Source organism: Mirounga angustirostris, unplaced genomic scaffold, assembly GCF_029215605.1.
Source record: "Mirounga angustirostris isolate CCGP_5_RB_7025 unplaced genomic scaffold, mMirAng1.0.hap1 SCAF_4, whole genome shotgun sequence".
Lineage (NCBI taxonomy): Eukaryota > Metazoa > Chordata > Mammalia > Carnivora > Phocidae > Mirounga > Mirounga angustirostris.
Genome location: NW_026991712.1, coordinates 120961410 through 120972045, shown reverse-complemented (window position 1 = coordinate 120972045; position 10636 = coordinate 120961410).

Genomic DNA, 10636 nt, shown 5'->3' with positions numbered 1-10636 from the left:
GTAAATAAATGAAATATGCTAATTAGCACCCTATTAGCTCACAGCAGGGAGTAATCCATGGCATTTTGATTGGAAAGAATTCTGTCATCCAAAGACTGGTCTGTAACAGAATGCAAACTGGCCCAATTTCCTCCCTCCCTTCCCCGTGGCAGTTGTCCAAATGTCTGAGAAGCAGACCTCACAAATGTGTGCAATTCCAAGGGTGTCGCCGGGCTCTGTGAGAGCACCTCCTGGCCTCCGCGGAATCTGGCACTGCGCTGCGCTCTGAGAACAGATTGATACAATCCAGAAATGTGGGCCAGAGCTCAGAAACATCGAGCAGGTTTGGGAGGATCTTTAGGGGGCAGCTCTTATTTCTTTCGTTATGAGAATATCCCCACTTGTATTCTCTGGCCCTCCCTGACTCCAATCCAGAATGCATTTCCTTGACTCAGGTAGGCAGGCATGTGGCCACGGTGCGGTTCCGTGGAAGGAGGCCTTCTTATTAAAATGGTAGAGCTGCAGGGTTTCAGTTGGGGAAAGGGCAAGCTTGGGTAGGTTCATATTTTTATTGTTTCGGCTGCAGGGAAATTCCACCTAGCTCCTGTTCTCCTAGCCCTATTTAAATGCTTGGATTCACATCTTGCCTATCTCCTACCAGTTTGCAGAAGGAGGGATTTAGGGGCAGCATGGACCCTGAAGGAAAAAGCTCAGGACAAAGACATGTGTTTTCCAATTTGCTCTTTTAAAACATCCACTTTCCAAGAGCTCTGGGTGTTTACAGGGATTGGACATCATGACACATGTGTCAGGTTGCCTCAGAATCTATCAGAAATCCCCATCAGAGTGGGACTTCCCCAATGAAGCTCACTTATATCACAGTGAGGCTTCGAATACTTTTTCTGTTCTTGATACCAAACATTACAGGGATCACCTTGTATTTGCTGACGGCTGCTTAATAAAAGGGGTGGGGTGGGGAGATAGGGTTTTTAATCATCTGAATGTTATAGAGGTAAGTTGCCAGTATTTTTTTTTTCTTAAGTTTGGTCCTTTGTATGATGACCTACGAGAGCCAAATAGATTATTGAATGCCTATGACAAGCCACATGAAAACACTTTTCTCTGCACGCTCTTGTATTTCCTGCCTGATAAAAAAGTGATGATACTTAAAGTTTAAAATTGTTAATGGAATATATTGGTTACAAGTACATCATTCTTTTTTCTCCCCCACCCCAAAGTAGTTTTTCTTTTACCTAGGAAGAGAATCTATTTATCTTGATTAGATATAAATTCAAATCGAATGCTGAATACCAGCTGTTTTATCAGCAGCACTTTAAAATTCAACTTTAAATGAAATCTTTAAGAAAGCAAGTCCAAGAAAAATCTTATAGTAAAATTTGTGTCTCACTCACTAACATTACTGCACTACATTGATTGCAGTACCTGAAGAAATCGTTAGGCACCATATGACAGTCATGTCTGTTTAGAATTTTTTTTTTTTTAATCCTGTATTGGAAAATGAAGCACATTACCTAAATGATTCAAATGGCAAAAAAAAAAAAAAAAAAAAAAAAGTCATTCCTAAAAGCCATCTGTGAATTAGCATATGGGCTTCTGGAACCCAACATCTTGGTTCTGTATGTGAGTCAGAAGAAAAAAAAAAGAAGGAAGAAGGAAAGGAAGAAAATGGCATCCTGTCTTTAAATATGAAACATGGAATGATTTTCTCCAATCAAGGGGACTTCAAAGAGGGAAGACATTTATGACAATGAAGCAGTCAGCTGGACCTCACAGCAGCTTGCGCCAAGACTGGTCCCAAGAGCAGTCACAAAACTCTTAAGTGAGCCGAGACCAGACTCTGCTAATAGAAAAATGTGTTCCTGAACCGGGGCTCTATAAATCTAGGCACGTTCTGTATGGAGTATAGGCTTTGTTGCTTTGGCAAATCTGTCTTGAACTGGAAAGCAGTTGAGTAAGGAATTAAGCGAGAATGGGTATGAGTTCAAAACAAGAAGCCTAGCAGTGGTAGCAGCCACTGAGATTACTAGGCCAGTGTTAGTGAGCATTAAAAGACCCACATCGGCACCACTCCCTGCCCCCAACCCAGTTGTCAAAGTGTAACTTTTCTGCTTGGTAAAAAGCTGAATGTTCCTCTTGCATTTATCAGATACTGTGTATCTGGCTTGAATATGTAAATTGATATAACCTAGCCAAGTCATGCAGATAGAGGGATGATGCCTACATGCTTTTACATATTTTGGGTTTCTGGGGAAAATTTTTCCTTGAAATTCACATGTTCCAAATATCTGTCTTACTTTGAGCCTGAATTCAAAATGGAGAACTCACAACCTGGGAGTGAGAACAAAAGACAGAAAGAAACTCTCTGTTGACACTTTAGACGTGGTTGCGAGGCCACTCAAGATGACAACCACCCCCACCGCAGTCCCAACTGACAGATTACAAGCAAACATGCCCGCTACCTGGTAATTCTACCTGCTAATTACTTGGAAAGATTCAGATACTCAACAAGTGACCTGAATGTTTTCGTGAGTTTGAGGACCAATGAGGGAGGGGTGGGGGAGGACTATAAAAACCGCACAGTGAAGTTGACCCTCAGTCAAGAGCTGTTGAAATTCTATCAAAAATATTCTTGCAGCATAATGAAGCTTTTCAGGCAATCTCCCCAGACTTTTGCCTTTGCCAACAGTTACAACAATAAGGAAAACTTTATTAGTGGATATGAATTAAAAACAAGAAGCCTAGCAGTGGTAGCAGCCACTGAGATTACTAGGCCAGTGTTAGTGAGCATTAAAAGACAATTGTGTGTGTGTGTGTGCTGACTACAGAAACACCCACTGAGCTGTTCACAGGCTCTGCCAAGTGGCAAGTGCACCGTGAATTTCAGATAAGAGAAGACTTTGGATTCCAGCCCTAGAGTGATACTTGGGAGGTGCATGTGTGTCTTTCTGCATGGAGGAGAGCAGACAGGTGTGTGTGTGTGTGTGTGTGTGTGTGTGTGTGTGTGTTAGGGAAGCAAGAAGGATGAAAAGAAGCAGATGAAGAAATGCAGAGACAAGTGGACACTCCTCCTTTTGCTTGTTTTTCTCCTACTTCTTCTCAGTCCTCTCAGTGGGATAGCATCCAGTGAAATCCTGGGACCTCTCCCATGGTGATGGCCAACATTAGTGCTGTGGCTGGCTCTGGCTGTGAAAAGAACAGACCCCTGAAGGGATTCCTGGTCATGGAGCACTTACTGAGGCAGAGCTGAGAAATTCAGATGGTGAATAATTTGACAAGGTCACACAAGTTGCCATTCAAAGTAAGAGTAATTAGTTCATTCATTCAGTGGACATTTCCTGAGTGCCCATTATGTGCTAGATGGAAGAAATACATGGTCCCTATGTGTAATTTAAGCACAATCATAGCTGCTATGGAACTCATTTACTAAAAGGAGAAAAAAGCACAGTTTGCTACCTCTAGGAAGCTCATAGTTCTAGAAATAATAACTATCCTTATATCTTTACTTTGTACTGTGACAAAAGCTATTTTATTGTATCCTCACTATACCCCTTACAAGGTAAAGAGTATTATCTCATAAATTTATAATTGAGGAAAATGAGCCTTGACCTTGCTCAACGTCACACAGCTAGGAAGCTAGGAAGCTAGGAAGTTCAAGCACCAGAACTTGAACTCAGGTGTCTTGATTCCTGTGTCTGGGACATCACACAGCTAGGAAGCTAGGAAGCTAGGAAGTTCAAGCACCAGAACTTGAACTCAGGTGTCTTGATTCCTGTGTCTGGGACCACCATCCCTGCTGTCTGGACCTTGGCACACTTGTGAGTTTTGATGTAGCAAAACTCAATTGAAATTCATACCTGAGATCTCCAAGCCCCACTGGAAGCTGTCCACATTCAGACCACATGCCAGACTGTTATTACAAAGATGCAAGAAGAGACACAAAAAAGACAAGAAAGATTTCAAATCAATAACTTAAATTTACAACTTAAGGAATTAGAAAAAGAAGAAGAAACTAAACCCAAAGCTAGTGGAAGGAAGGGAATTATGATGATTAGAACAGAGATAAATTAAATAGAAAACCAACAGAGAAAATTAACAAAACCAAAAGTAGGTTCTTCGAAAAGATCAACAAAATTGACAAAACTTTAGTTAGGTGAACTAGGAAAAAAGAATACTCAAATTATTAAGATCAAAAATGAAAGTGTGAACATTTCTGCTGATTTTATAGAAACAAGAAGGATGATAAGAGAGTGCAATGAGCAACTACATACCAATAAACTGAATGACCTAGATGAAATGGAAAAGTTCCTGGAAACACAAAACCTACCAAGACTCAACCACAAAACAAATAGAAAATCTGAATAGACTTCTAGCTAGTAGAGAGATTTAACCAGTAGTCAAAAATCTCCCAACAATAACAACAAAAAGCCCTGAGCTGATGACTTCACTGGTGAATTCTACCAACAATTTTAAGAAGAACTAACACCAGACCTTCTCAAATTTTTTTCAAAAAATTGAAGATGAGGGGCCACTCCATAATTCATTTTATGAGACCAGCATTACCCTAATACCAATGGCAGACAAAGGTACCACAAGAAAAGAAAACTATAGATCAATATCTCTTATGAACACTGGTGCAAAAATACTCAACAAAATATCAGCAAACCAAATTCAGCAGCATATTAAAGGGATTACTACACCAAGAGCAAGTGGAATTTATTCCTGGGTTGCAAGGATTGTTCAACATAGGAAAATTGACCAATATAAAACACCACATTAACAGAATGAAGGAAAAAAAAACCCATATGATCGTTTCAATTGATAAAAAAATTCAACACCCTTTCATGATAAAAGCATTCAGAAAACCAGTAAGAGAAGGAAACTACCTCAACATAATAAAAGCAATATGTGAAAAAAAACCCAGCAAATATATCCAATGATGTAAACTAGAAGCTTCTCTTCTTAGATCGGGAACAAAGCAAGATGCCTGCTTTCATCACTTCCATTCAACATAGCACTGGAGGTCCTAGCCAGAGCAATTAGGCAGAAAAAGAAGCAAAAGGCATCTAAATTGGAAAAGAAGTAAAATGATTCTCCTCACAGATGACTGATCTTACATATAGAAAATTAAAGATTCCACACACACACACAAAAAAAAAACGCTGTTGGAACTAAATAACAAATTCAGCAAAGAAGCCAGATACATAGTTGACACAAAAATCAATTGCATTTTTATACACTAGCAATGAACAATCTAGAAAATGAAGTTAAGAAAATAATTTTACTTATAAAAGCATCAAAAAGAATAATACTTAGGAATTAACTTAACCAAGGAGGTGAAAAACTTGCACAATGACAACTATAAAGCATTTCTAAGAGAAATTAAAGAAGACAATTAAATGGAAAGATATCCCACGTTCATGGATTGGGAGACTTAACATTGTTAAGATTTTGATGCTACCCAAAGCAATCTCCAGACATAATGTAATCCTTACCAATCCCAGTGATGTTTTTTGTAGAAATAGAAAAATTCATCCTAAAATTCATATGGTATCTCATCATCCTAGAAAGGAAGAAGCTAGAGAACTCACACTTCCTAATTTCAAAACTTACTATAAAGCTACAGCAATCAAAATAGGATGGTACTTGCACAAAGACACACATGCAGACCAAAGGAATAGAACAGTCCAGAAATGCACCCTCATATATACGGTCAAATGATGTTCAGGGGCACCTGGGTGGCTCAGTTGGTTAAATATCTGACCCTTGATTTTGGCTTGGGGTCATGATCTCAGGGCCATGAGATAGAGCCCCATGACAGGCTCCATGCTCAGCCGGGAGTCCGCTTGAGATTCTTTCCCTCTGTCCCTCTCCCCACTCATGCATGCTCTCTCTCTCTAAAATAAGTAAATAAAATCTTTAAAAAAAATGATGTTCAACAAGGATACCCCAACCATTCAATGGTGAAAAGACAGTCTTTTCAACAAATGGTGCTGGGAAAACTGGCTATCCACATGTAAAAGAATGAAGTTAGACTCTTACATTACACCATACACAAAAAGTGACTCAAACGGGCATTTGAGTTGGTCCCCAAATGACCTGAAACATAAAATTCTTAGGAGAAAATACAGGGCAAAGGCTTCATGAAATTGGTTTGGCAATGATTTGTTGGATATTACCAAAGACAAAAGTAACAAAAGAAAAAATAAACAAATTTACTTCCCCCAGAGTAAATGGTTCAAGAGCAAGGAGGAAGCCACATGCTTCCTATGACCAAGGCTTGGAAGCCCCACATTATCACCACATTCTGTTTGTTAGAATCAAGTCACTAAGTCCAGCCCTCACCTAAAGGGAAGAATTAACTTATATCTTTTGAAAGGAGGATTATCAAAGAATTTATGGATATATTTTAAAATCACCACAGTAATCATATTAAGGCTAAAAGAGTGTCAGTAAGTTTTTCTTTATTAACCAATTTTCTGTATTGTATTTTTACAGTAAAAAAACTTGAAAAGATAAACTTGCCTTTCATTATAAACATTATCTCTGTATTTCAATGCACTCAGCAAAATTTTGTTCAAAAAAAGATACCTCCAAAGGTCAAATTCAACTCTGTCAATTACTCCTTTGGTCTTTATCACACCCCCTGAAATTAATACACAGACAGTTCATCCTCAAATGGCCACCATACTCTGAGAGGAAGGAAGATTTGGGGAAGCAAACCTAAAGCACAGGCCTCACACCTCTCTACTCCCTGAGGCATTTTTGTGTCTATCCCTCAGTCCAGGCTGACCTCCACATCAGCCTAGCTGCCCTTAGAATTGTCTTAAGTTGTACGAAAGCCCTGTGCCTTTAGCTTTTCTCGGTTCTTACAAGAAATAGCCATCTGAAACCTGTTAGTAAAAATTTGGTAAATCTGTTTTCAAGGACACTAAATACTATGCCTCTCAGTACCATTTATAAAAGATCCCATTGGAGAGATATCTTTTAGAAGGGTCTGCCAGGAAAAAAATTGCTCCCGTGAAGAATAAGTGCACTTAGACATCTCTTGAGTTATAAAGCTTGACGTTCTTTTTTTGTTCTGGCTACAAGGAAACTCACAGTAATGTACTGTCTTTTGCAATTAACACAGGTCTCTTCTTTTACATTATGTTGATTTTACAATACTGTAACCTTATTTTACATCAGCCCTTTATTCAAAGCCATGAAAAGTATTTTTTTTTTTTTTTAGGAAAAAAGCAGGTAGGAACAACCATTAATATTTTAGTGCTTATTATATGTTAACCACTAGCTAAATCTGTATATGTGTAGTGAGGTCTGCAGTAAAGGAGGAACTTTTATTTTCTTTTCAAGCAATAGAAGTTCAATGTGGGAGTGGTTTACAGTTTTCCGTTCTCCAGATAGAGACCTTTGGAATATCCTATTGGGAGTAGGAAGTTGAGATTATTACCAGGAAAATGTACTGTAATGTAATGTAAATGTACTGTAATGTAATGTAAAATGTACTGTAATGCAAAGCAAGTTCCTATCCATAGTTTTTTTGGGAGAAAAAAAACTGGACGTCGCCATAAATTTTAATGATCATGAAACTAAGATAGTGAATGTCTTGTTTATTTCTACAATATAAACTAGATTGAGCTTTAACTATGCTATATCTTGGCAGATGTTGAGAAATGTGTTTCCAAAACATAGATTTAGACTGAATTTAGAGCCCACACATAACATTGCTTAAGTTGGAAAAAGCCTACTTTTTGAACAATATACTCTCAGCTTTTTAGCTTGATTGTCTTGTCAGGACAATGGTGTTCAGAACATACATCTGGGTGGGGTTAGGAGCTTCCCTGAAGGAAATACAAATTTCCACTACCAGGTGGGAAACAACATGGCCTTGGACAGAGGGAGGGGAGGTGTTCACACCCCAATCTCATGCTGAGGACTGAGACAGGTGGGGGCTCTGAAGTGAAAAGCACTGTGATCTCTAGATAGTTTCATGATGAGTGGGACCTCTCCTGCATGGAAGCCAGTGGGGAGCAAAGCAAAGACCTTCAAATGGGGGTCAGAGCCTATAAACCCCAAAAGTAATTACCATTGGGAGTAGTGTATATCATAATTTTTACGCCTTCACTGAACATTTATTGAGGACTTTCTCTTAATCAAGTAGTGTGATTTTTATATATACTTCTAACTGACTTAATGTTATTGGCCACAATACTGGCTTATATTTGTTTTACTCTAAAATGATTTCCTCAGGGGCGCCTGGGTGGCTCAGTCGGTTAAGTGTCTGCCTTCAGCTCAGGTCATGGTCCCAGGGTCCTGGGATCGAGCCCCACGTTGGGCTCCCTGCTCAGCAGAGAGCGTGCTTCTCCCTCTCCCTCTGCCTGCCGCTCTGCCTACTTGTGCTCTCTCAATCTCTCTGTCAAATAAATAAATAAATAATCTTTAAAAAATTAAATATTTTCCTCAAAATAAAAAAATTTAGAATATAAGCATTTAATTGGCCGTCCACTATAGTCCACATACTTTCGTATGGATAGTACATGAGAGCTGGGGGTGCCAAGGAATAAGGGGGTTGGGTGCTCCAGACACTCTCAAAGAGTAGAGCACATTCTGTAATCTTCACTCCTCTGTTGTTTCTCTTCCTGCCATTTATTTTTGGCAAATAGTTTTGATGCATAATAGCTAACAAAGGTAAGTAAATGAAGTGTTCAATTTGCCACAAAGAATGAGAATCATACTCAATCACTCAAATGCAAGTTTTCCGGCCAGTCAAGGATACAGTAGAGCAAACCAAGGGTAAAGATCAGCAAGCAGTAGGGCTTGGTGGGTCTTTTGACATTAAGAAGGACTTCATAAATATCACTGCAGAATGGAAGGGTATGCCAACATTCTTATAAACGGTATCTGTGAGAAACTAACAGCCAGAGGCAGGTCATAGCCTGTCTGCTCTTATATCCCTTAGAATGTTAATTCATATCAACCCTATTTTTTTGCAGATTAGGAAACCAGAATCCCAGAAAGTTTTGGGAAAAGCTACTGAATGTTTCCAGCTAAGAATTATTATACAGCCAGTGTTTGGACACAAGCAATCTGACTCTAGAACCCACTTAATGGGTCACTTTAACTGCCTTCAGCTCTCTGTAGTATTATTTTCTTATTCTTCTCTGTATTCAGTTAGACTTCATCAAATAAGACTCAATGGTTTTGAGCTGGTAGAGGGGGTAATGGTAAGGGAGTGACTGGGTCCATGTTTAGAGCAAAGTAGAACTGGGAGAAAAACCTAGTGAGAAATTACCAGTTGCCTACCTCCAACATCCATTTTCCCCTCCTCCTCAATAATAGAATCACCATATAACCATGTACCCAGCTAATAAGTTAACATTTCTGTTTCCTTTTCAGACACCTGTGTCATATGATTATTTTTTCGTCAATAAGATTTATGCAAAATGATCCTTATAAGCACATGGGCATACCCACTTCATCCCCTCCTCCTTCCTACCACTTAGGACTTGGATAAAATAGTGTGAGCTCCACAGCGATCATGGGCCATCAGACAACCCTGACGAAGGAAGCCATATACTGCTGATAGTGGAACAGAAAAACAGGGACCTAGTGCTCTCATGACACTACCAAGTGGTCAAATCAGTCCTAGAAGTTCTACTTCATTTGCATGAGCAGGAAATAAGCTATTATTTTGTTTAAGCTAGTATTACTTTGGGATTTTCCATTACATGTAGTGAGGGATTGCCTTGTTGGTCGTGGTTGTATTGAGTTTTTTATTGCCCAAAAGTATCTGACAGAATAAGAGGGATGGGGCCTGAAATCTGGCCTGAACCCCTCAACAAACCATAATCTTGAGATGAAGCTGAGTGCATTTGGATAAAGAGGATACCATTTTCTCACTCATCCAAAGGACTAATCTTCTCCTGGAGGCCATGACCCTATCTAGTGGGGACACCTTTTGCACTATATGGGCTAGCTGAGGTTTCATTTTAACTGATTCAAGTTCAGAGAAGTGAGGTATGCAATGGCATGGGGTTATAGGGGGTATCTGGAGCAGACATCTTTCAGAGAAATAATAACTACCAGGATTAATTTGCAGGACTTGTATTTTTTCTGGTATTCCCAGAAATAACTTGGGGAAAGGGGATCCAATGGAAAACCGGCCTTCCTACAATCACTAAGATGAGGGCCGAGGGTTCATTTTTGGAAGGGAATGTGACTTTACTTTTTAATCATGGGCTATTGTGCATTCATTACCTCATTTAATCCTCAAAACTACTTTAAAGTTGCCATTCTCCCAGTTTTACAGAAGAGAAAACAAACTGAGAGTAAAGAAGTTGTCCAAGAACACAGCTTAATAAAAGGCAAAGCCAGGACTCTAACCTTGATCTGTCTGCCTCCCAGACCTCTGCACATAGCCACCACTCTATATGTCAGCCTGGCTGCACCTACATTGTCGCGTGTCCGAATCAGCGAAGTACTAAATTTGGTTGAGCTTAAGCTTGGTGGAAACTTAAAAACACTTTATGACGGGCCCCGCTGATGTGTGAGAATCTTGTTGTTTAGAAAAAAGAGGTTGCCTCCCTTCTGAAGTTATTTCTGTCTCTGAGAAGACGAACACCCCACAGATGTGTGAGGC